Consider the following 27,199-nt stretch of genomic DNA (forward strand, 5'->3'; position numbering starts at 1 on the left):
GCTAAAAACTACTGCTATTCTAAATCAAAGATGTTTTTTCCAATTAGAGCTAATTTTAAAATATTACATTATGTCATTTTAGTCTAGTAACTGGGTAGAACTGAATGCTAGCTCTATCAGATACTAGCTGTATGACCATGGATGAGTTGTTTAACCATTCTGAGCCTCCATTATATAGCTTTCTTGTATGACTTTTGTGAGAATTAAGTGGGACAGTGCTTGTAGCATGCTCACATTTACCACCTGCTGACATGTTCCAGACACTGTTTTTAAGTATTGCTTGTGTATTATTTTGTCTATGCCTACTGACCCATAACAAAACAAGTACTATTGTTTGCATTTTCACAAATGTGGAACCAATGCACAGAGATATATGTAACTTGCCCAATATCCACAGCTGACAAGGGGCAGGTGAGGGGATGTCTGTCACAAACTGGGTCCGGATTCTGTGCACAGCCCCAAATGACAGTCTGTCTGCACCACACTACATAGAACATAGTGCACTGTCTACCATTGTAAGTAAATTAGCTATTGCTGGTATTTTGTTATCATCCACAAAGTATATATTTTGATATTTCATACCAGTTCATTGTGGGAGGAGCATGGGGAAATATATTTTTCAAAATTCTATAAATTTTGCTTTAGGTTCTGAAAAGAACAGAACAATATTCTTTAAAACACCTTAATGTTCCGAGTCTACAAAAGACTATATATAAGTGAGTGGTCCTATTTCTGAAGCTTGATTAACTCAGAAATTTGTGAGATATATTTGAACAAACTACATTTATTCAGTGCTCTACAAAACCCACCCACTTCCTCTGTGCTCACAAAGTTGTATATTTAAAATATATTTTGATGTTTTGTAATAATCTTTTATTTAATGTATATACATACATATTTAGAGAACTAATGATCATTTCTAATTATCAGCATTAGGAGAATATAGTCTTTGAAGTGAGTTTTAAAGTCATTTATCACTCAATTAAACACATTTATGTTTTGACTAACCTGAAACAATTATCATTAATTATTTGATATTAAGTTACATAATTTGCGTATTCTGACTTCTACCTGACAGTCATGGGCCTTCTCAACTGTGTATGCAAAAGGTAAAGTTTTCTAATGGGTTTCAACTGTAAATCACTCTTAGGAAAGACTTTTAACCCAATTTATCATTTAATCAAAGTTTTAGTCAGCAGAGCACATATGCACAATGTTCATGAGTGGACAATTCTATACTTACATGTCTCTTTGTGTTTGTTTTTCAATTTCTGCTCATTTTCTACTTTTAAAAAATATTTATTTAATTGTTGTTCAAGTACAGTTTTTTTGTCTTTTACTCCCATCCCAGCTCTCCCCCCAGTGCTCCCTACCTCCCTTATTTCCACCCCCCTTAGTTTTTGTTCATGTGTCCTTTATATTTGTTCCTGTAAACCCTACCCCTTTTCCCCTGAAATTCCCTCCCCTCTCCCCTCTGGTCCCTGTCAGCCTGTTCTCTATTTGAGTGTCATTGGTTACATTTTGCTTGCTTGTTTATTTTGTTGTTTAGGTTCCTGTTAAAGGTGAGATCATATGGTATTTGTCTTTCACCAGCTGGCTTATTTCACTCAGCATAATACTTTCCAGTTCCATCCATGCTGTTGCAAAGGTCAGAAGCTCCTTCTTTCTTTCCACTGCATAGAATTCCATTGTGTAAATGTACCATAGTTTTTTTATCCATTCATTTACTGACGGGCGCCTAGGTTGCTTCCAACTCTTGGCTATTGTAAATTGTGCTGCTATGAACATTGGGGTGCATAGGTTCTTTTGGATTGGTGTTTTAGGGTTCTTAGGATATAATCCTAGCAGTGGAATTGCTGGGTCAAAAGGCAGATCCATTTTTAGTTTTCACTGAAAGTTTTTATTAAAGCGTGTGTGTGCACACTAGACAAATACTACTTTGTTGCTGAGGATTTCTTGCTGCTAAATTTTTGCTGTTTCATCACAAGATTGATCTGAATTTTCTACTGCTAAATTAAGTTTCTCTTCAGTGACTTATCTTTAAAGTAGTATTTCTTTCAACTAATCTTTATTTATTTTAGCTTCTTTTTTAAGGAAATGTTTTCTAGGACAAAAGATTTGGTATAATTTAAATTTTTTCTAATAAAGAGATCATTTTTGTACAAATAAATGAAAAAAAAGTAGCCAAGAGAATTTCAGCCATTAATTAATTCATAACGTGAAACTGAGTTTACAGAATTCCTTGTTCTATGTTAAATGACAACAGGCCCATCCACACCTTCATAGAAAGGTGAGGGTGAAGTCGTTGGCATAAAACAAGCCCTATGCTTAGTCTGTTCTAACTCTCCTATGTTACTAATCAGTTGCCAGAGACAGATGAAGCTCTACTTCACGAAGCCTTCATTTCCTAAGTCTGTTTGACCACGATATTCTTTACTTCTAAAATGCCATCAATTTCTGACTACAATAGGTGTCTTGAATCTCACTCATGGGAATCTTAACTCTAGGTCGCTGAAAAGACACTGGATTTATTGTTAATAAAATGTTTGCTCTAAAATGCCAAAATAGTATGAACAAATAGGGGAGCACTTTCTTTTTATTTTTTTTATTTTTTTATTTTTTAATTGATTATGCTGTTACAGTTGTTCTATTCCCCCCTTTCATTCCCCTCCACCCTACCCCCCATCCCCACCATTACCCCCCTTTAGTTTATGACCATGTGTCTCAAGTCCTTTAGATTCTATATTTCCCATGCTATTCTTGCCCCCCCATCTATTTTCTATCTACTGTCTATGCTACTTATTTTCTGTACCTTCTCCCCCCATCTCCTCCTCCCACTCCCCTGTTGCTAACCCTCCTTGAGATCTTCATTTCTATGTTTCCACTCCTGATCTAGCTGTCCTTTTAGTTTGTTTTTGTTTTAGGTGTGGTTGTTAATAACTGTGAGTTTGTTGTCCTTTCACTGTTCATGTTTCTTTAACTTCTTTTTCTTAAATAAGTCCCTTTAACATTTCATATAATAAGGGCTTGGTGATGATGAACTCCTTGAATTTGATCTTATCTGAGAAGCACCTTATCTGTCCTTCCATTCTAAATGAAAGTTTTGCTGGATAGAGCAATCTTGGTTGTAGGTCTTTGGATTTCATGACTTGGAATACCTCTTTCCAGCCCCTTCTTGCCTGTAAGGTCTCTTTTGAGAAATCTGCTGACAGTCTGATGGGGACTCCTTTGTAGGTGACTGTCCCCTTAGCTCTTGCTGCTTCTAGGATTCTCTCTTTCATTTTAATTGTGGCTAATGTAATGATGATGTGCCTTGGTGTGTTCCTTCTTGGGTCCAACTTCTTTGGGACTCTCTGAGCTTCCTGGATTTCCTGGAAGTCTATTTCCTTTGCCAAATTGGGGAAATTTTCCTTTATTATTTGTGCAAATAAGTTTTCCACTGGTGGCTGTGCCTTTCCCCTTTCTGGTACCCCTATAATTCGGATATTGGAGCGTTTAAAGATGTCCTGGATGTTCCTAAGACTCTCCTCATTTCTTTGGATTCTTGCTTCCTGACTCTTTTCTGTTTGGCCATTATTTGCTTTCTTCTTGTCCACTCCATTGATTTGAGTCCCAGTTTCCTTTTCATCGCTATTGGTTTCCTGTGCAATTCCATTCATTTCAATTAGTTTCGCCTTCATATGTTTGTCTAATTTGTGGCTATAATCAACCAGTTCTGTGAGGATCCTGATGACCAGTGTTTTAAACTGTGCGTCTGAGAGTTTTGCTATTTCTTCATCGCTTAGGTCTATGGGCTCAGGGACTTTGAGAACTTGCGACATTTTTGGTCTGTTCTGGCCCTTTAAGTGTGAGAAGCAGCTCCTTGGACTCCCAGGTCGCTGGGTTGTGACGCTGTATGTGGGGGCGTGGTCAGAGCTGGGAAATGGCGGCGCCCTCTACTGCCGCTTGCCGCGGGGACGTCGGGCCCCCGTCCAACCGCCCGCTCCCTCGCCTGTCCGCTCGCGCACAAATAGGCGACCACAGTCAACACGCAGCACCGCTTCCCCACTGTCTCCTCCGAGGTCGCTCGCCTGGTCACTCGCTCGGTCGCTCACTAGGTCCAACCCTGCGCCTGGATTTAGCGAGTCTGGATTCCGCGCCTGAGCCAGTCTGACCGAGTCCTCCTGTGCAATCCCGCTCCACCAGCCACTGGTTTTGCCCCTTACCGGTCAGGCTGAAGAATTTGTTGTTAACGGACTTCCGAAAAGTTCAATTTTCCATGTTCTGTCTGTGATTTCTGTTGCTAATATTTAGTTGTCCCTAAACTTGGTTGTGTGAGAAGGCACGGCACATCCACCTATACCTCCATCTTGGCGGAAGTCCAGAAGAGTTTCTTTAGACGGTACTCACTAGAGTGTACAGCTCTCTCAGTTGTTCACACGCGTCAGCCGCGCCTCAATCTCACGTGTGAATTCCCGGGTGTTAGGCTCCAGTCCCTGGAGTCTCCGGAGTTGCCCGCCAGGGGAGCACTTTCAATCTCTAGTAGTGAGAGATTTTTTTAAAGATTGTATTTATTTATCTTTAGAGGGGAAGGGGGAAAGGAGAGAGGGAGAGAAACATCAATGTATGGTTGCCTTTCATGCATCCCCTGCTGGGAACTGGCCTACAGGGAACTGGCCTGCAACCCAGGCATGTGCTCTGACTGGGAATCAAACCTCGATACTTTGGTTCACAGGCCGGCACTCAATCCACTGAGCTACACCAGTCAGGGCTATTTTTAAAGTTATTTTTATCTTTTAAAATGTATTTATTTTAATTGTTGTTCAAGTACAGTTTTCTGTCTTTTACTCCCATCCCAGCTTACCCCCTCAAGTGCTCCCCACCTCCCTCCCATTTCCACCCCCCTTAGTTTTTGTCCCTGTGTTCTTTATACTTCTTCCTGTAAACCCTTCTTCCCCTTTTTCCCTGAAATTCCCTCTCCTCTCCCCTCTGGTCCCTGTCAACAAACAAGCAAGCAAAATATAACCAAAGACACTCAAATAGAGAACAGGCAGATTTAAATATGTTTTAAACAAAAAACATAATGAGCAGAAAACAACTGATTCAATGATATGTGCGCCTGCTGATCTTCCATTTTTATGTGAATTAGGTGCTCCACTGTAGTGTGTGGACTTCAGAAAATATGATGACTGTGATATGGATGGATATATCTATTCACGTCTTATGAAAAGTTATGTGATGTGAAAGTTATGTCATTATGTTAAAGGAGTTTTTCTACTTCATAACATATTTGCAATTTTAGTTATGACAACTCAAAGGGCAGATCTTTTAATGGACATGTAAGGAAAAGTCAATAAACTATTAAAGAACACTAATGCCAACCTGTCCTTGGGGTTTTCATGGAGGAAGAGAAAAGTGGACAACTGCTGAGATAGTGATGACAGCATCAGTGGGAGAACCAGGTGAGCCTATTGTGTCAGTGATGATGTTTTTTTATTTTTATTTATTTATTTATTTTATTTTTATTTTATTTTTTAATTTATTTTTTATTGATTATGCTGTTACAGTTGTTCTATTCCCCCCTTCATTCCCCTCCACCCTACCCTTCCATCCCCACCATTACCCCCCCTTTAGTTTATGACCATGTGTCTCAAGTCCTTTAGATTCTATATTTCCCATACTATTCTTGCCCCCCCTTCTATTTTCTATCTACTGTCTATGCTACTTATTTTCTGTACCTTCTCCCCTCTTCTCCTCCTCCCACTCCCCTGTTGCTAACCCTCCTTGAGATCTTCATTTCTATGTTTCCACTCCTGATCTAGCTATCCTTTTAGTTTGTTTTTGTTTTAGGTGTGGTTGTTAATAACTGTGAGTTTGTTGTCCTTTCACTGTTCATGCTTTTTTAACTTCTTTTTCTTAGATAAGTCCCTTTAACATTTCATATAATAAGGGCTTGGTGATGATGAACTCCTTGAATTTAATCTTATCTGAGAAGCACCTTATCTGTCCTTCCATTCTAAATGAAAGTTTTCCAAGTCATGAAATCCAAAGACCTACAACCAAGATTGCTCTATCCAGCAAAACTTTCATTTAATATGGATGATTTTTTTTTAAAACTTGCAGTTGAAGCAGGAGTGCAGACATAGACATTGCTGCTTTACAAAACAACATAGTAATGATGTGAGGTCATCAGTAGTCATCAAACCAATGGTCTACAAAATGCATTTCTTAATTACACATATGTTCAAAATGTAGAATATTGTTGTTTTTTTAATGATGTGGATTTCTAACTAGGTCTGAGCTCCCATGTAATTGGTGTTTATATTAATACCAGCAAGCAAAGCCACCTTGTGTGAGGCTTGGGTAGGGATCCCTGTGACACCTAGGCTGGGATGCAGAGTAGCTTGTACCCTGAGTTCCGTTCAGATATGACGGGACCTGAGGTGAGTCCCTTGGCAGAAATAAGACTGAATGTGATCATTTTTGTTGAACTGAAATGATAAACCTGTACCTGAGGAGAGCCATTTTATAATTTACAAGTAGTGTACCTACTATTCTACCACAAGGCTTTTCTTTTCTTTTTTTGATTCATTTACTACTTAAGCTTCTGTTTATGAGCCCCAACATAAGGTCTTTATTCAAGAAGATTTTTCTCTTGTCTTGTTTTCTATCTACCCATGTTACCCTCTCTGCTATATTTCCAAATCAGAAAATAGCCATGACCCTCAGTCTTGATGAACAGTTTCCTTCATGCTGAGATTTCCTAGTCCTGCCTCAGTATCTGGAATATATGAGATTTAGTGTGTGAATTTTTTGGCTTCCTTCCCACCTGGTAATTTTTTTCCCTCATCAATGATTTATTCTACACTGACTCTGGTAGATAATTTTTGTAGTGCCCTGTGTTTACTTCTTTTACTTCATCTATCATGTTATATCATGTCTTTCTCATGTTGCTACATTTTCTCAGTGTGCTACATTTTTGATGGCAATAACAGTTCTGGGTTTACCATTATATATGGTACTTTTCAGATTCATAGAACATACTAGGGGGTTCCATAAAAAATTTCCCCCTGAATTCAACAATAATGCTAAACCTCTTTTTTGAGCTTAAGTTTTCATGATAATATTTTTTATTTAAAATTTTAGTATAAAATATTTAAATCATGGAGAAAATGATAGTAAATAAATCTATACTGTAGTAAACAGTGCTAAGTAATGATAAGTAATGATCAAACATAGAATATCTCCCACCAAGTTATGTTAAATTTAAAGTGTTTTGCTACTTCCATAAACATTTTTATTATATTTTATAATTCCTACAATCTTATGTTAAAAAATACAGGTATAGTTGAAGGCCTTGTGTTCTCTTCCCTAATCTCAATTCTCTTTCTTATCCTCAAAGGAAATAGCAATCTGAGTTTACTGTTTAGTATTATAATATAGGGTTTTAGTCTTCTATTCTCTGTGATTGTAATTTAAAACAATACCTAGTATTGTTTTTGCATGTTTGTAGATGAATAAAAATGGTGTGATATTCTCTGTATACTTTTGCAACCTGATTTCCTCAATCAATGTAACAGTTTTGAAATAGTCCATGTTGATGGCAGTTGCTCTAGCCAGCTCACTGAAATTAATTGTAGAATAGCATCCTATTGTGTGAACAAACCTAAAATGTATTAATCAATGTCTCTAGTGACAGATATTTAGATAGACTCCAATATATTTGTTATTGCAAGCAGCCTAGCAATTAACAGTCTCAAGCATGCCGCATTTGCACATATGTAAATGCAATTGTTGGATTAGAATTAGTTGGTGCAAAAGAACTATTTGATAAAAATCAAATCTGACACTTTGCCTTTTGTGAGGTTAAGTTCATTTTTATTTATTATAATCCCTTATATATTTGTTTTCATCTTTGCTATCTAATCCTAATTTTTCTTTACTTCTATCTACTCTCTTTTCCTGATTCTGAGATGTTATCATCACCCCTACCAACTTTTTATTGGTTGGAGGTTATATATTCATTATATTTATGTTCTAGTAGCTACCCTGAAAATTTTAGCATGGATGCTTGAAATAATAAAGTCCAAGTTAGTTAATAGCTATATTGTTTAAGAAGATACTAAACTTAATTTTAATGTCTCTGGTTATATTTCGCTTGCTTGTTTGTTTTGTTGATTAGGTTCCGGGCGGGGGGGAGATGCAGACAACTGTACTTGAGCAACAATAAAATGAAAATAAAAAATAACAAGAAGCAGATACTAAACAATCAAGGGTCTGACAACATATGAACTCTGATGAGCCATTTCTGTTTTTCAAATTATTTTCATGAGTATTTTATTTTTTTAAAGATTTTATTTATGTATTTTTAGAGAGAGGAAGGGAGGGAGAAAGAGAGGAAGAGAAATATCAACTTGTAGTTGTTTCTCTCACACTGCCTACTGGGGACCTGGCCTGCAACCCAGGCATTTGCCCTAGACTGTGAACTGAACCAGTGACCCTTTGATTTGCCATCTGGTACTCAATCCACTGAGCCACACCAGACAGGACTATTTTCCCCCAGTACTTAAGTTCTCACTTTTAAACAATGTATGTCATATAGTGGTAAATGAGAGTAACCATAAATTTTGTAATTTCTTAATTTCTTTTTGAAAATCAATCTTTCCTCCTGTTTTTCCCCATGAATATATTCTTAAGTAGGTGTGTTAGTAATGAAATTTTTTGGGGTTTTGTTTATCCAAACTTGTCTTACCTAGTACTTATTCTTGAACAATTGCTTAACTGCATACAGAATCTTATGTTATAGTTATTGCAGCACTTCAAAAACACTTTCCTGTTGCCTTCTGCTCTTGTAATGTTGGCTGTCAGCACAATCACCATTTCTTTGTAGATAGTCCTTTTTTCCCTTTGATTCCTTTTAAGATGGCTGCTTTGCGTTTGATGTCTGTAGGTGCCTTATAATATGTTTGCCTAGTGGTAGATTTATTTATCCTGTTTTGAATCTTCCATGATTTCTTAAAGTGAGAATTTTTGAGTATCCATGATTGTGAACACATTTTAGCCATATCCTCTTTGAATATTTTTGTTTTGCAATTCCCTTTCTAATCTCTACTTTGAGAAATCTTATGAGAAAAACAATGGACTTGATAGCCTTCATACTCTGTTGTCTTGTTTTATATTAAGTGTTGGCAAAGCTATAAATACTGTAAATTATGAACCATAGATTCAATACACATCCATGTATCAGCATATAGTTTATATATAAAGGTGACTATTGTTTCTGAATTTTCTCATGAGCTTCTTATTGATCCCTTCCCCAAGATAGGTAACTACAATATTATCTTGCAAAGTGTAGATAGCATCACCATACTTTATAGTGTTACCACAAATATTTGTATCCTTAAAGAAGGTATTGCTTAATTTTTCAAGGTTTTGAACTTTATACACATGGAATCATACCCTAAGTATTCTGTGACTTGATTTTTGTGTTCAGCATTAAGTGGAAAACAGAATTTTAATTATGTAACTATAAGTTCTTTTGTTTTTTTTCTATTTGTAGTTTCTCTATTCTGTTCCATTTATGACTTTGTCTGCTTTTTCACTAATACCACACTGTTTTGATTACTGTTGCTATATGGTTAACCTTGAAGTTGGATGTACCAGTCTTCCCATGCTGTTCTTTTTCAATATTTTGTTGCTTATTCTAGGTCTTTTGATTCTCCATACAAAGTTTAGAATTTTTTGTTAATATCCACAAAATAGCATGCTGGAATTCTGATTGGATTGCACTGAATCTATAGATTAAATTGGGAAGAAATTGTATCTTGACAAGATTGCCTTTTTTAAAAAGATGTATTTATTTACTTATTTTTAGAGATAGAAAAAGGGAGGGAGAAAGAGAAAGAGAGAAACATCAATTGGCTGCTTATCACATACTCACCAACTGGGGAACACTCCCACAACCCAGGCATGTGCCTTAAATGGGAATCAACTGGGCAACTCTGCTTTGTGGGACAATACCCAACCAACTCACCCACACTGGTCAGGGTGACAATATTGTCCGCCTATCTATGAACATGGAATATTTCTCCATTTATTTAATACTTTTTTGATTTCATTCTTCAGAGATTTGTAGTTGTCTTCAATAGATTATGTTCATATTTAGTTAGATTTATACTTTGATATAATTGCTTATTAGTTCCAGGAGGGTGTTTTTTATTGATTCTTTAAAATTTTATACATAGATGATCATGTTATCTGTGAATAAAGATAATTTTATTATTCCCTCCCAATTTATTTAGATTTTATTCTTTTTTCTTGTTTAGTTCTTCTAAAAATAGTTGAAGAGGATTAATGAGAGGGGACATACTTACCTTGAACCTGATATTGTGGGAAAGTTTTAAGTTTCTCACCATGACAAATGATGTTAGCTATGGGGCTTTTGTAGACAATATTTATCAAGTTGTGGAAATTCTCCTCTGTTTCTAATTTAGTGAGAGTTTTCTTTTTTTTAATCAAAAATGGATGTTGAATTTTGTCACTGCTTTTTCTACATCTATTCAAGCAATCATGTGATTTTTTTTTGTTTAGCTTGTTTGATGTGATGGGTTACATTAATTAATTTTTAAATGTTGAGCCAACCTTGCATACCTGGCACAAATTCCACTTGGTTATAGTGTATAATTTTTCTTATGCATTGTTGAATTCAATTTTCTAATATTTTTTGGTTTTTTTCATGTATGCTCATGAGAAATATTGCTCTGTCATTTAATCTTCTTGTAATGCCTTCCTAGTTTTAATATTAGGGTAATGCTAGTCTTATAGAATGATTTAGTAAGTATTCTTCTGCTTTTATCTTCCAAGAGAAATTGTAGAGAAATGGTATAACTTTTTTCATAAATGTTGGGTAAAATTTACCAGTGAACCCATCTGGGCTGATACTTTCTGTTTTAAAAGATTACTAATTATTCATTCAATGTATTGGTAGAGATAGGCTTATTTAGATTGTACATTTCTAATTTGTGTGAGTTTTTGCAAATTGTGACTTTTAAGGAATTAGTTAATTTCATCTAGGTTATCAAATTTGTGGGTACAGAGTTGTTCTAAGTATTTACTTATTTTCTGTAGTGATGTTCTCTCTTTCATATCTGATATTTGTCTTCTCTTTTTCATGTTTGCTTGATTAGAGGCTGAAAAATTCTTTTCAAAGAAAACTTTTGCATTTCATTAACTTTATTCCATTGATTTCATTTTGTGTTTTCTTGATGATAAAAATTTTGTGAACAAATTTTATGAAATTTTGCTGTTGCTGTAGAGCATGAAAGTCTTCCAGTAGACAAATTGGCTTTCTAAATAAAAGCTGAGGTACCCAAGAGTGCTGAAATCAATGAGTCTATTTATAGTTCAGAGAAAGGATCCCCTTATGTTGTTTCCATATGAACAACATGAACACAAGCTCTGTAGCACAATCAACTTCCAATTAGTAGCAAAAAGTGTTTTTAAGAGGACCAGGATTCAACTCTATCACATATTGATCCAATTTAGAAGCATTGGCTAGACTTGCAGCCAAGATGGAGGCATAGATAGATACCTTTTGCCTCCTTGCACAATCAAAAGAAGGACAACAACAAATTTGAAAACAAAAACAACCAGAACTGCCAGAAAATTGAACTGTATGGAAGTCCAATATCCAAGGAGTTAAAAAAGAAACATTTATCCAGACCAGTAAGAAGGGCAGAGAAGGGCAGTTGGGGCAGAGAACTTGTGGCAAGGTGATAGCTGGAGGACCAAGGCTGGCAAGGTAGCAACTGGCAGACAGGGTAAGGCAGCAACTGATGGAGAGTGTGGCCTCACATTTGCATGCAGATAAGTCAGGAGGAACAACTAGGGAGCCAGAGTGCACAACCCAGGGTTCCAGCATGGGGAAATAAAGTCTCAAAATCTCTGACTGAAAAAACATGTGGAGGTCAAGGTGGCAGGAGAACTCACAGCCTCACAGAAGAGTTTGTTGGAGAAACTCACAGGGTTCTAGAACATATCTACTTACTTGGGAATCAGCACCAGAAGGGCCCGATTTGCTTGTGGGTGGCAGAGTAAGTGACTGAAAGCTGGTGGAGAGCTGAGGAAGCAGCATTGTTTCCTCTCAGGACCCTTCTCTACATACAGTACCACAACACAGCAATGTGGGTTGCCCTGCCCTGGTGAATACCTAAGGCTCCACCCCTCACTACATAACAGGTACACAGAGACAAAAAACATGGCCCAAATGAAAGAACAGATCAAACCTCTGGAAAAAATATAACTAAACAATGAAGAGATAGTTAACCTATCAGATGCAGCATGCCAAACACTGGTAATCAAGATACTCACAGAAATGGTTGAATATGGCTGCAAAATAGAGGAAAGAGTGAAGGCTATGAAAAGTGAAATAAAGGAAAGTGTACAGAGAACCAACAGTGATGGGAAAGGAACTGGGACTCAAATCAACAGTTTCGACCAGAAGGAAGAAATAAACATTCAACCAGAACATAATGAAGAAACAAAAATTCAAAAACACGAAGGGAGGCTTAGAAACTCCAGGACAACTTTAAACATCCAACATCTGAAAACAGGGATGCCAGAAGGAGAAGAGGAAAAGCAAGAAATTGAAAACTTATTTGAAAAAGTAATGCAGAACTTTTCTAATCTGGTAAAAGAAATAAACTTCCAGGAAGTCTAGGAAGCTCAGAGAGTCCCAAAGAAGTTGGACTTAAGGAAGCACAATCAAGGCACATCATAATCAAGTTACCCAAGATTAAAGATGAGGAGAGAATCTCAAAAGCAGCAAGAGAAAATGAGACAGTTACCTGCAAAGGAGTTCCCATAAGACCATCAGATGATTTCTCAAAATAAACCTTGCAGGCAAGAAGGGGCTGGAGAGAAGAATTCAAAGTCACAAAAGTCAAGGACCTACATCCAAGATTACTTTATTCAGCAAAGCTATCATTAGAATGGAAGAGCAGATAAAGTAATTTCCAGATAAGGTTAAGTTAAAGGAGTTCATCATCAGCAAGTCTTTAGTATATGAAATGTTTTTTTAATTTGAAAACTATTTTATTGTTGTTCAATTACAATTGTCTATGTTACATGAAATATTAAAGAGACTTATCAAAGAAAAAGAACAAGATCAAAACCATGAACAGTTAAATGACAACAAACTCACAACTATCAAATTGAACCTAAAAAACAAAAACAAATACGAAGCAAACAACTAGAACAGGAACAGAATCACAGAAATGGAAATCACATGGAGGGTTATCAGTGGGGTGGGGGAAGGGGGAAAATGGATAGGGAATAAGAGGCATAATTGATAGATACAAAATAGACAGTGGTGTGTTAAGAGTAGTATGAGGAATGGAGAAGCAAAGTACTTACATGTATGGCCCATGTACATGGACCAAGGTGGGGGAATGATGGTGGGAGGGTGGTACAGAATTGAGGAAAATAAAGGGGAGAAGAAATGGGACAAATGTAATAGTATAATCAATTATATATATATATTTAATGTTAAAAATTTTAATATATATTAAATGTTTATATATTTAATGTTTTAAAATTTTTTTCTAAAGATTTTATTCATTTATTTTTAGAGGTGAAGGGAAGGAGAGAGGGAGAGAAATATCAATGTATGGTTGCCTCTCTTGTGTCCCCTGCTGGGAACTGGCCTGCAACCCAGGCATGTGCCCTGACTGGAAATCGAACTGCGATAGTCTGGTTCACAGGCCCATGCTCAATGCACTGAGCTACACCAGCCAGGACTAATAAAATATATTTAAAAAAAGCATTGGCTATAACAATACTTGTAATGTATTGTATCCCATCGCTGTATGGGATGGGTACTATGCTAATTGCTTTACTTCACTTAACTCTTAGAATAATAGCATGATAGAAGTGCTATTATTATCTCTATTTTATCATGGAAGAATCTGTGAGACCACTTTGATAACTTAAAGAAGACACTGATCTCATAAAGGAAAGATGTGGAACTGAGATTCTTATTGGTCTGGCTCCCAAAAGCATGCTCTTAACTACCAAGATATACTTCCTCTTTTTTCTTTTTAAGAAGGAGGTACTTGAAATATCACTTAAATTTTCCTAGAAGCAGAAAAAATGCCATAATTTCCTTCTTTATGTATTCAGAGTACCGGGTATTAAATAATCAAAGGAAGATTTATCAATACTCTCTCTGTCTTTCTTTCTCTGTTAGCTTGTGAAAACTGAGCATTGACCTGGTGAACTTCTTGAAATGCAAATTGGGGCTTCTATAGGGCAAGGACATTTATCTGGAGTGGGACCCTATGAATTGTGGTTACAGTTGTTGATGCTCCTGGGAAGAGCCTCTTCAGGATTTTCTGGAAGGAGTTTCCTCAAATAGATGATCACATGTGAGGACTAATCCCAGAGCCCATGGGATTCTCTCACTTGTTGAACTAGGTTTTAAAAAACTACTCCCAACTCTCTGCTAAAATCACAGATACCAAGGGACTGGGTCCTCTACTTTTCTTTCCTGACATTCAGTAAAGAAATAAAAAAAAAAAACTCAAGAGATTTTTTTTTCTTAGAAATCTCAAACTTTTTTTTCAGCAGGTGTGTCTAATTTAATTCAATCTGCATTTGTCAAGTGACCATTCTAATAATGATCATAGGCTTACATTTTTCAAGATCTCCTAATTTTAAAGCATTTTTACAAGTAGTACAGACAAGGTTATGTTGGGAGAAACTAATGATGAGGAAGACAGTCTCTACTGAACCTAAGGGCTACCACAGGAAAGAGTCCATTGTCTCTGCAAGCTTGAGGGAGAAAACAATTATTAGAGATAACCTAACAACCTTCAGCCACTCAGTGGGATGCTGGATAAAGAAGGTGTAGTCCATGTTGCTTCAGAAGAGAAGTACCAGGATTTATATCAGGGAGAAGACCTTCCTGATAACTGGTGCTTACAAACATGGAACAGATTGCCTTTTGATGTTGGGAGGTCCACACCTAAAAAGATGCTCAGGCTGAAAGACCCAGTGTTATTAGGAAGGGAACAGCAACAGGATTGATGTCTAGCACTCTCTTTAACTAAGGACATATGATCTGAAGCCATTTTACTTAAGATCTAATTTTGATTGGACCACTTGCTGCTCCTGTGAACTTGGGAAAGTAACAGTCTCTTCCTCATGTGGCCACTGAGAGAATTAAATGGGGTAATGTAGAGTGTTTACAACAGTTTCTGGTTACCAAATGAATACTTAATGAATGTCAGTAATTATTATTAAGGCCACTTCCAATTCCATACAACCATGCTTACTGGAATAGGTATGTGTACCATGCCCACAGTGAACTATGACAAGGGCAGGAAAGAAGAAAACATTTTTAGAAAATAGTGCAGTCTACTACAGATTTGTTTAGAATGTGAGCATTAACCATTCAGGGTTTGAAGAGATTGTAGGTGTCTTGAAAGAAAGAATCACAATGGTCACTCTGCATGCAATAAGCATGCAGTGGGTCTGGGTAATTTTCATATGGTATCCTTAGTTGATATCAGAATCACAGCAAACTCATCAGCCACTGCAAAATGCCCAGCAGGTCACCTGGTCTACCTGAAGGTAAGGTAAGACGCTGAAGAGACAGTTCCTGCCCCAATGTGCTCATACTTTGGTGAGGGAGACAAATGCTAAACATTGTAATTAGGTCAGACTGAATATCTCTCACTGCTTGGTGCACTGGAAATAGACTGTTGCAAAAAGTGGCTCTAAAGACCTATGGTAAGTTGAGTAATCACGAGTGCACTGTATTTTCCAAAGGCCAGTGTGCTCACTGAAGTTGATTTTATGATAAGACTCCTAAGAAATCTTAGGGATCATTTGGCATTGTAGAAAACAAAGTTTCTACAATGCCAGAACTCTGGTTCTGGCTTTCAGAACTCTGGTTCCTGGAGAACATTCTCCTTATACTCACACCTCTGAAAAAGACAATGTTAGAAATTCACCTCCTGACCTTCCAGTTAATGGGTAAATGGCAGCTCTCTAGGCAGCAGGGTGCAGCAACTGGATGCCCTAAATCTGAGATAAACTCAGCAGAATTGTCTCACTGGCCTTGCCTGCAATCTGAAGGCAGGGATAATAGCTCCTTTGGAGGGTGAAGAAAGTTGTATAAATATAATATTAAACAGTGTTGACTACATACCAAACATGCTGTTAGTGCCTCTGTGTTTTCATAGTGTTGACTATGCATTGAATCCCTTACTCTTACAAATGACTGATGGAAATGGGATAGGTATTATTTTTCCTTTTTAAGATGTTTAGAGTGGCTAAATGTCTTGGTCAGCATGCCTCCAGAAGTTGGGCCCCTAACTACCAATTTTCCCTTTTATTTAAATTCGTTTTTCTTAATTTTGGAGGTGTCCAAGACATATATAATAGTCTGACACTTGCTTTCCTCAAAACTGTGCAAACACAGAAACATATACAATTTGCAGAAAATGCAAAGGCATTCTGGGGAACTTTAGAAACCATTCAGGAAAGATATATTTAAGATTCTGGTAAAAGTTATGCAGATTGACCTAGATAGAAAAAAACTGTTCCAGCCTATATTTCCCAAGGACTTTATGGTGTCGTGACTTATAAAGTCTTTTATCCACCTTGAATTTATTTTTGTGTATGATGTAAGTTGGTGATCAAGTTTCATTTTTTTTCCATGCAGCTGTCCAGATCTTCCAACACCATTTCTTGAAGAGGCTATTTTTACTCCATTTTATGCTTCTATGTCAATTGTCAAATATTAATTGACCATCAAGACTTGGGTTTATTTCTGGGCTCTATATTCTGTTCCATTGATCTATGTGTCCATTCTTATGCTGATACCAGGCTGTTTTGATTACAGTGGTCTTGTAATACAGTTTGATATCAGGTATTGTGATCTCTCCAACTTTGTTCTTCTTTCTCAGAATTGCTGTACCTATTCAGGGTCATTTATAGTTCCATATAATTTATGAAATGTTCATTCTATACCTGTGAAATATGTTATTAGTCCTTTAATAGGGATTGCAGTGAATCTATAAATTGCTTTGGTTAGTATGGACATTTTGATGATGTTAATTCTTCCAGTCCATGAGCATGTACATGCTTCCATTTGTGTCTTCCTTAATCTCTTTCTTCAGTTTGTGTCATTTTCTGAGTACAGGTCTTTTACATCCTTGATTTAGTTTATTCCTAGGTACTTCATTTTTCTTGTAGATATATAGAATGGGATTCTTTCCTGATTTCTGTTTCTGATATTTCATTGTTGGTATACAAAAATGCCTTTGATTTCTGAGTATTGACTTTATATCTGGCTGTTTTGCCAAATTTATTTATTAGGTCGAGTTGTTTTTTGGTGGAGTCTATAGGATTTTCCATATAGACTATCATGTTATCTGCAAACAATGACAGTTTTGCTTCCTCCTTTCCAATTCCACACAGCAATATATTCAGTGATATGTTCCTGAAAGCAAGGGACATACAGGAAAGAATAAACAAATAGGATCTCATCAAATTAAAAAGCTTCTACACAGCTAAAGAAAACAGCATTAAAATGAAAAGAGAACCAACCAAATGGGAAAACATATTTGCCAGTGATACTTCAGGCAAGGGTTTGGTCTCCAAAATATAGAAAGAACTCTCAGGACCACTCCAGGAAGACAAAAAAAAAAACAATTAAAAAATGGGGAAAAGACTTGAACATACACTTCTTCAAGAAGGACGTATAGAGGGCCCAGAGACACATGAAAAGGATGTTCAGCATCACTAGCCATCAAAGAAATGCACATTAAAACAACAATGAGATACTACTTTACACCATTCAGAACGGCCATCATAAACAAATCAACAAACAAATATTGGAGAGGATGTGGAGAAAAGGGAACCCTACTGCAGCATTTGTGGGAATACAGACTGGTGTAGCCACTGTGGAAAACAATATGGAATTTCCTCGGAAAACTAAAAAGAGAACTGCCTTTTGACTCAGCAATTCCACTGCTGCATTTATATCTTGAGAACCATGAAATACCAATCTAAAAGAACCTATGCACCCCAATATTCATAGCACAATTTTCAATATCCAAGTGTTGGAAGCAACCTAAGTGCCCATCAGTAAATGAGTGGATCAAACAACTATGGTACATTTACACAATGGAATACTATGCAACAGAGAGAAAGAAGGAGCTCATACTTTTTGTGACAGCATGGGTGGAAGTAGAGAGAATTATGCTAAGTGAAGTAAGCCAGGCAGTGAGGGGCAAATGCCATATGATCTCACCTTTAACTGGACCCTAATCAATGAAACAAATAAGCAAGCAAAATATAACCAGAGACATTGAAATTAAGAACGATCTGACACTGACCAGAGGGGAGGTCGGAAGGAATAATGGGGAGAAGGGTTCTCAGGAACAACTATAAAGGACATGGACAACACCAAGGTAGGATAGAAGCAAGGAAGGCAGGTGGGTTTGGCTGAGGTTGGGGGCAAATGTAGATAACTGTAATTGAACAACAATAAAATAATTACATAAAAAGGGAGAAAATAAGAAAAACTGTTCCACGTAAGAGATGAAGGGTAGAGTTAACTTTAAAACCATCCATAGCATTTTGGAAAAAAAAGGTGAGGTCTCTTGAGTGCAAAGTTGCCTCATTGTTTGAAACCAAATATGTGAATAGTGTGTGCACACAAACACACACATATACTTGCATTGCATATACTCCTGGGCCCACATTTTATGGATTGGTTGATTTTCAGAATAATTTTAGAGAGGGTTCTAATACCTTTGCATATACCTCAGCCCATATGATCTCATTTTTTGGTTGGAAGACCACAAAACAGTTGTTAGGAAGACACCTTATTGGGGAAGATACTAGGTCTACCCCAGGCTGAAGCTGAATCAGACATGTCAAGAATATCCCCTCTTAAGGCATTTTGCCCAAGTCACATAGGCCAGAGTCCTAGGCTAGGAAGACTTATTAACTACAGGAGCTGTGTCATGGCTGAGGGATGCACAGACCCTGTTATTGCCTTAATAGGGCACTTTCTTCAGTGAAAATAGACCCAGGGAAAAACCAAGTGACATTTTCATTAAAGTGTCATAGGATCTTCTTTCCTAATGTCTTTAGTACTCCAGAAATTGTATTACCATTTTGAAAGGGACCAATGTCAAGCTTTATATGCCACTTATGCACCATAAATATTTTTTGATTTCCATCTCGACAAGGTAGCTGTGCAAATCCATCTTATTTCCTCTTGTTGGGTCATGTTTAATGTGGTTACCTGTCATTGTAATTTCTATGCCAATGAACACATTGGTCCTATAAAGATGGACCATAAGCCCACCTGGTAAAAATACAGTAAAGACAAGTGAGATGAATCAAACATCCCTGAAGAATCTTCTTATATTCTGGAAAGAGGTGTTCAATATATGTGTCTTTAGTCAAGCATTTCAAAGAAGGAGACAGGCATTATGAAAGAGGTCAACAGGAGAAACATCAGTACTAGATACAGCTGCATTGTATCTAAAAGTAGACAGAACCATCCATCAATGGTTGGATCAGTTAACCGGTCAGCTCATGCTTAAAGACTGCCTGTTACATGGTAGCCACTGGGCTGGGTCCCAGGGACAAAAAGTTCTAAGATAACACTCAAAGCTTTCTGTCCATTATGGAGTCACATTAACCACACAGAAATGAATCTTACCTTACATTATCAAGGTTGGCCCACAGGGTGTTATTTAACATGAGCTAAGTTTGGGTAAATATGTATTATTTCACAGGAAATGGCTCCCTGAGGAAATCATTTGTAAACTAGTATATGGAAAAGGATTAAAATTACTCAGGCAAAAACAGGGAGAAGGAAATAGAGAGGAAGGACTTCCAGGCAGAAGGAAACAGCCTCTACAAAGGTCTTGGGAATGAAAATAGAAGAAAAAATGTGGCAGAAGCAGAGAAAAGTCCAATAAAGCTGGCTCATAGTGAGTGAGTAGCGGTGAGTGAGGGGGGATGGGCTGAAAGACATGGAGCTGCTAGAAAGATTTTGAACCTGGGACTGACATGGAAGGGTGTTGAGTAGGGGAGTGACATAGATGTTTGAGTTGGAAAGATCATTTAGGTGTCAGTGTGGACTGGACAGAATGTTGCAGGAAGACAAGCTATAGCTTGAAAGAAACATGTTTCAAGGACAGATGACATAATCTGAGATAAGCATGGTGACACTAGGGGTAGGGGGCAATAAGTGCACACAAAGATTTTATAAAGCAGCAGAACTAGTAGGAGCCGGTGATCAGATGCAGAGATGAGGGCTGGTTAGATCACAGAGGTCTGTGTGTTTATAGAGAACAAGAGGAAATAAAAAGCCAAATGTGGTAGAAGCAAACACAAAAGACATTTGTTATTTCTTGTGTCCTTAGCTGTTTACATGCAATTGTTTATTTAATTCTTACAACAACCCTACAGTTAAGTTATCAGAAAATGCCCTCCTAATCAAAGTGAGTGTCATTATCTCCATTCTGTCTCTGGAGACGAGGAAGCAAAGAAAGTGCTTTGTTCAAGGCTGATTATCAAGTGCCCATGGTGTATGAAAACCTGAGCTGCCAGGCTGGCTGCAAACTCAAGACAGAGTGAACATCACCATGGCTTTTAAAAAGTAATGAAACTTGAGCACCAACTTACACCATACACCAAAATAAATTCAAGGTAGATAAAAGACTTAAATATAAGCTGTGACACCATTAAAGTCCTAGAGGAGAACATTGGCAAGAAAATCTCAGATATTCCACGCCGCAACATTTTTACCGATATGTCCCCTAGAGCAAGGAATGTAAAGGAAAGAATAAACAAATGGGATCTCATCAAAATAAAAAGCTTCTGCATGGCTAAAGAAAACAGTATTAAATTAAAAAGACAACCAACTGTATGGGAAAACATATTTGCCAATGATACCTCAGACAAAGGTTTAATCTCTAAAATATACAAAGAACTTACACGACTCCACTCTAGGAAGACATCGAACCCAATTAAAAAATGAGAAAAGGACTTGAACAGACACTTCTCTAAAGAGGACATACAGAATATCCAGAGACACATGAAGAGATGCTCAATATCACTAGCTATCAGAGAGATGCAAATTAAAACCACAATGAGATACCACTTTACACCAGTCAGGATGGCTATCATAAACAAAGCAACAAACAACAAATGTTGGAGAGGGTGTGGGGAAAAGGGGTCCTTAGTTCACTATTGGTGGGATTGCAGACTGGTACAACCATTATGAAAAACAGTATGGAATTTTCTCAGAAAAATAAAAATGGACCTGCCTTTTGACCCAGCAATTCCACTGCTAGGATTATACCCCAAGAATCCTAAAACATCAATTTCAAAGAACCTATGTACCAAATGTTCATAGCAGCACAATTTACAATAGCCAAGAGTTGGAAGCAACCTAGGTGCCCATCAGTAAATGAATGGATCAAAAAATTGTGGTGCATATACACAATGGAATTCTATGCAGCAGAGAGAAAGAAGGAGCTACTACCCTTTGCAACAGCATGGATGGAACTGGAAAGCATTATGCTGAGTGAAATAGGCCAGGCATTGAAGGACAAATACCATATGATCTCGCCTTTGACAGGAAGCTAAACAATAAAACAGACAAGCAAACAGAGTAAAAACAAAGACACTGAAATAGAGAACAAGTGGGCAGTGAGCAGAGGGGAGAGGGAAGGGAATTTAAGGGGGAAAATGGGGAGGGATTTTGAGGAACAAGTATGAAAGACACAGGGATGAGGACTGGGGGCGGGGAAATGGGAGGGAAGTGGGGAGATGGGGTGGGGGGGCTGAGATGGGAGAAATAGACAGAAAAACTGTACTTGAAAAATAATTAAATAAAAATTAAAAAAAAGTATATGTCTCAGCAGGAGAGATGAACCCAGAGACCTGAAAGCAGTGATGAGCACTTTACAGGAAACAGGTTGACAGTATGAATAGGCTTTGCAGCCCCAGTGCTGGGAACAAGAGCAGCATCAGGCACAGAATTTTTCATAGAAGCAGAACTTTCTGAGTGGGACTTTTTGGAGGAGATGGGATATAAGCTAGGTTTCTTTTTATTTTTTAAATAAACTTAATTTTTCAATAGTTTGAGATTTATAGAAGAGTTGCAAAGAGGTATACTGCATTCCCATATGCTGCTAGGGAAAACCTGCTGTTAACTTTTATGTTACTAGGGTGTATTCATTATAATTAATGACCCAGACATCATTTTTATCTAAAGTTCATACTTTATTAGACTTCACTTATTTATTTGATAGTGTCATTTTTCTACTCAGGAACCCTGTCCAGGGCACCATAATTGTCATCTCTCCTTGGGCTCTTTTGTGATGATCATTTTTCAGCTTCATTAGTTTTTTAAAACATTTTTATTGTTGTTCTATTACAGTTTTCCCAATTTGTTCCCCATTGCCCACCTCCACCCAGCCCACCACCCACTCTCACCATCAATTTTCACACTGTTGTCCATGTCCATGAGTCATTAATACATGTTCTTTGACTAATCCCTTCCCCTTCTTCACACCATTATCCTCTCCACCACTCCCCTCTGGTCACTGTCAGTATGTTCCATGTTTCCATGCCTCGGGTTCTGTTTTTATCATTAACTTATTTTTGCTCATTAAGTTCTTTTCATAGGTGAGATCATATGGTATTTGTCTTTCACTGACTGGCTTATTTCACTTAGCATAATGTTCTCAAGTCCCATCCATGCTGTCACAAAAGGTAGGAGCTCCGTCTTTATTTCTGCTGCATAGTATTCCATTGTGTAAATGTACCATGGTTTTTTGATGCACTCATTTACTGATGGGCACTTAGGCCATTTCCAGCACTTGGCTATTATAAATAATTCTGCTATGAACATGGAGATACATAGGTTCTTTTGAATTGTTGTTCAAGGATTCTTAAGGTATAATTAGAGCAGTGGAATCACCGGGTAAAAGAGTAGTTCCATTTTTAGTTTTTCTGAGGAAATTTCTTACTTTTGTGTACAGTATTTGCAGCAGTCTGTAATCCCACCAACAGTGCACTAGGAATGCCTTTTCTACACATCCTCACCTGTTGATTTATTAATGATGGTTATTTTCACTGATGTGTAGTGATATCTCATTGTTGTTTATTTCCATCTATCTGATGACTAGTGATGTTGAGTATCTTTTCATATGTCTCTGGGCCCTCTGTATGGCCTCCTTGGAGAAGTATCTGTTCAGGCCTCTGTCTATTTTTAATTGGGTTTTTGGTCTTCCTGGTATTGAGTTTTATGAGTTTTTTACATATTTTGAAGATCAAACCTTTGTCCAAAGGATCATTGACAAATATATTTTCCTATATGTTCAGCTCCCTTTTCATCTTGGTGATGATTTTCTTTAGCCATGTAAAAGCTTTTTAATTCAATGTAGCCCCATTTGTTTAGTTTTTCCTTTATTTCCTTTGCCCTAGGAAATATGTCATCAAAAATATTGCTCTGTGGGATATCTGAAATTTTACTGCTTATGTTTTCCTTCAGGACTTTTATGGTGTCATGACTTATATTTAAGTCTTTTATTCATTTTGAGTTTACTTTGGTGCATGATATAAGTTGGTGGTCTAGTTTCATGTTTTTCTGTATGTACCAGTCCAGTTCTCCCAACATCATTTATTGAAGAGAGTATTTTTTACTTGATTGTATGGTCCTGTCTCTTTTATCAAATATTAATTGACCATAGAGAAATAGATTTATTTCTGGGCTCTCTATTCTGTTCCATTGATCTATGTGTTTTTTCTTATGCCGGTATTAGACTGTTTGATTACAGTGGGCTTATAATATATTTTCATATCAGGTATTGTGATCGTTCCAACTTTGTTCTTCTTTCTCAAGATTGCTGAGACTATTCTGTGTCTTTTTTGGTATCATATAAATTTTTGAAATTTTTCTTCTAGACCTGTGAAATATGCCATTGGCATTTTAATAGGAATTGAGTTGAATCTCTAAATTGTTTTGGGTAGTATGGACATTTTAATGCTGCTAATTTTTCCAATCCATGAACAAAGTATATGTTCATGGTATATATGAACAGTATATATTTGTATCTTCCCTAATTTCTTTCTTCAATGTTGTATAGTTTTCCAAGTACAGGTCTTTTACCTCCTTGGTTAAGTTTACCCTTAGGTTCTTTGTTTTTATTGTTGCTCTAGTAAATGTGATTCTCCCCGCCCCCCGCCCAGCTTCTCTTTCTGATATTTCATTACTGGTGTACAAAAATGCCTTCAATTTCTGAATATTGACTTTGAATCAAGGAAAAGCAGAAAGCCTGAATAAGCCAAGAACAACTAGTTAAATTGAAGGAGTAATAAAAAAAACTCCTGGCAGGATGCTAGGAAGATGGCGATGAAGTAGGACGGAGCTGATGCTAGCTCCTGTACTCATGGGTGAAAATCCTGGCAGATCTATAGAGAAACAGCACAATAAACCATCAGTTACCCAGCATTTATGAAATTAAAAGACGAGAGATTGCGACCTACACTGAAACACCAGACAGCGGCAGAGTCAGCTACTGGAGCTGGGACACACGCGGCCCCAGTGCTGCTGCTAGAGCAACAGGCCTGAGAGCCGGGGAGTCAGGTACGGGAGCTGGACACTCCAAGCCCCTGTGACGGTCCTGGGTGACAGAGGAGTCAGGAACCAGAGCTGGGACATTCTCGGCCCCTGTGCCAATGCCATAGCTACTGGCCTGGGCAACAGAAGAGTCAGTTGCACGAGCTGGGACACAGGAAGCCCCTGTGATGCCACCATAGAGACGGGACTGGACTCCTGGGAGTCAGGTACGGAAGCGGGGACACTCCAAACCCCTGTGACGGTCCTGGGCGGAGGCAGAGGAGTAAGCTATGGGAACGGGGACATTCTTGGCCCCTGTGCGGCTGCTGTAGTAATGGACCTGGGCACTTGAGGAGGTGGATACTAGAGCCGGGACATTCAGCAGTGGTAGGCGACCAATGCAGAAAACAGCGCGAGGACCAGCGTGAGAGTAGGTGGAGATGGAGAACATCAAGAAATTTCAAGGAGTCTGCACCACTGAACTTCACAAGGATCATACCAAAGAAGTTCACACCAAAAAACCAGGGTTTCAGAACAGATCAATTTTAGAAGCAGTTGCCATTTTGGTGGCAACTAACAAGAAGAGTCTCAAACAATGGAAAGAAAAAGAAACAATCCCCAAATGAAAGAAAAAGCAGAAACTTCAGAAAGAATGTTAGATGAAATAGAGGCTAATCAACTATCAGATAGTGAATTCAAAGCACTGGTTATTACAAAGTTCAAAGAGCTCAGAGTGAACTAGCAGAAACTACAGGGGAACTACAATGATCTCTCTGCAAACTACATCAACATGAAAAAGGAAATGGAAACTATCAGCAAGAGACAAGAGGAAATGAAAAATACAATTTCTGAATCGAAGAACACAGTAGAAAGTTTCAAAAATAGGATAGATGAAGCAGAGGATAGGATTAGTGAGTTGGAGGACAAGGTAGAAAGCTTCTCACAGAAAGAGCAAGAAAATGAAAAGAGGCTCAGAAAGAATGAAGAGGGATTAAGAGAAATGCAAGACAATATTAAACATAATAATATTCGAAGAATAGGAATACCAGAAGGAGGAGAAGAAGAACAAGGGATAGAAAATGTATTTGAACAAGTAATGAGAGAAAATTTCCCTAATTTGATAAGAGAAAAAGTCTCACAAATCCAGGAATCACAGAGTGTCCCAATCAAGAGGAACCAAAGGAGGCCCACTTCAAGACACATCATCATCAAAATGGCAAAATCCAAGACAAAGAGAGAATCTTAAAGGCAGCAAGGGAGAAAAAAGAAGTAACATACAAGGGAGCCCCAATAAGGTTAGCTACTGACTTCTCAATGGAAACACTCCAAGCAAGAAGAGAATGGCCAGAAATATTCCAAGTAATGAGAACCAGAGGCTTACAACCAAGGCTACTTTACCTAGCAAGGCTCTCAATCAAGATAGAAGGCCAAATAAAGAGCTTCAACAAAAGAAGTCTAAAAGAATACGCCTCCACCAAACCAGCTCTACAAGAAATACTAAAAGGACTGCTTTAAGGAAAGGAAGGATAAGAGGGAGACAGAGAGGAACACAGGTACAAAAATGGCAATGAATAAGTACCTATCAATAATAACCTTAAACGTAAATGGATTAAATGCTCAATCAAAAGACACAGATTAGCTCAATGGATAAGAAAGCATGACCCACACATATGCTGCCTACAAGAGACCCCCCTCAGGACAAAAGACCATCACAGACTAAAAGTGAATGGCTGGAGACAAGTCTTCCAAGTAAACGGACAAGAAAAAAAAAGCTGGGGTAGCAATTCTCATATTGGACAAAATAGACTTCAAAAAAAAGGGCCATAAAGAGAGACCCAGAAGGTCACTTCATTATACTCAAGGGAAGAATCCACCAAGAAGACATTAACATTGTAAACATATATGAACCAAACATAGTGGCACCCAAATATATCAAGAAAATCTTAGAGGACTTCAAGAAAGATATTGACAGCAACACAATTATAGTAGGGGATTTTAACACCCCACTATCAAAAATGGACAGATCTTCCACACAAATTATCAACAAAGATATTGTGGCATTAAACAACACCCTAGATGAAATGGACTTAACTGATATATATAGAGCCCTTCATCCCAAAGAAGCTAAATACACATTCTTTTCAAATGCACGTGGAACATTTTCAAAGATAGACCACATGATAGGACACAAAACGAGCCTCAACAAATTCAAGAAAATTGAAATCATACCAAGCATCTTCTCTGACCACAAGGGACTGAAATTGGAAATCAACCCCAAAGAAAAAAACCCAAAGCACCCAAAATCATGGAGACTGAATGGTATGCTATTAAACAATGAACGGGTCAAGAATGAAATTAGGGAAGAAATCAAAACGTTTCTGGAAACAAATGAAAATGATCTCACAACAACCCAAAACTTATGGGACACAGGCAAGGCAGTTCTGAAAGGGAAGTTTATAGCAATACAGGCCTACCTAAAGAAGATAGAAACATTTCAAACAAACAACCTAACCCTACGCCTGCAAGAAGTCGAGGAACAACAACAAAGACAGCCCAGAG

This window comes from Artibeus jamaicensis, unplaced genomic scaffold (assembly GCF_021234435.1).
Source record: "Artibeus jamaicensis isolate MK-2021 breed Jamaican fruit bat unplaced genomic scaffold, CSHL_Jam_final contig_624, whole genome shotgun sequence".
In the NCBI taxonomy this organism is placed as follows: domain Eukaryota; kingdom Metazoa; phylum Chordata; class Mammalia; order Chiroptera; family Phyllostomidae; genus Artibeus; species Artibeus jamaicensis.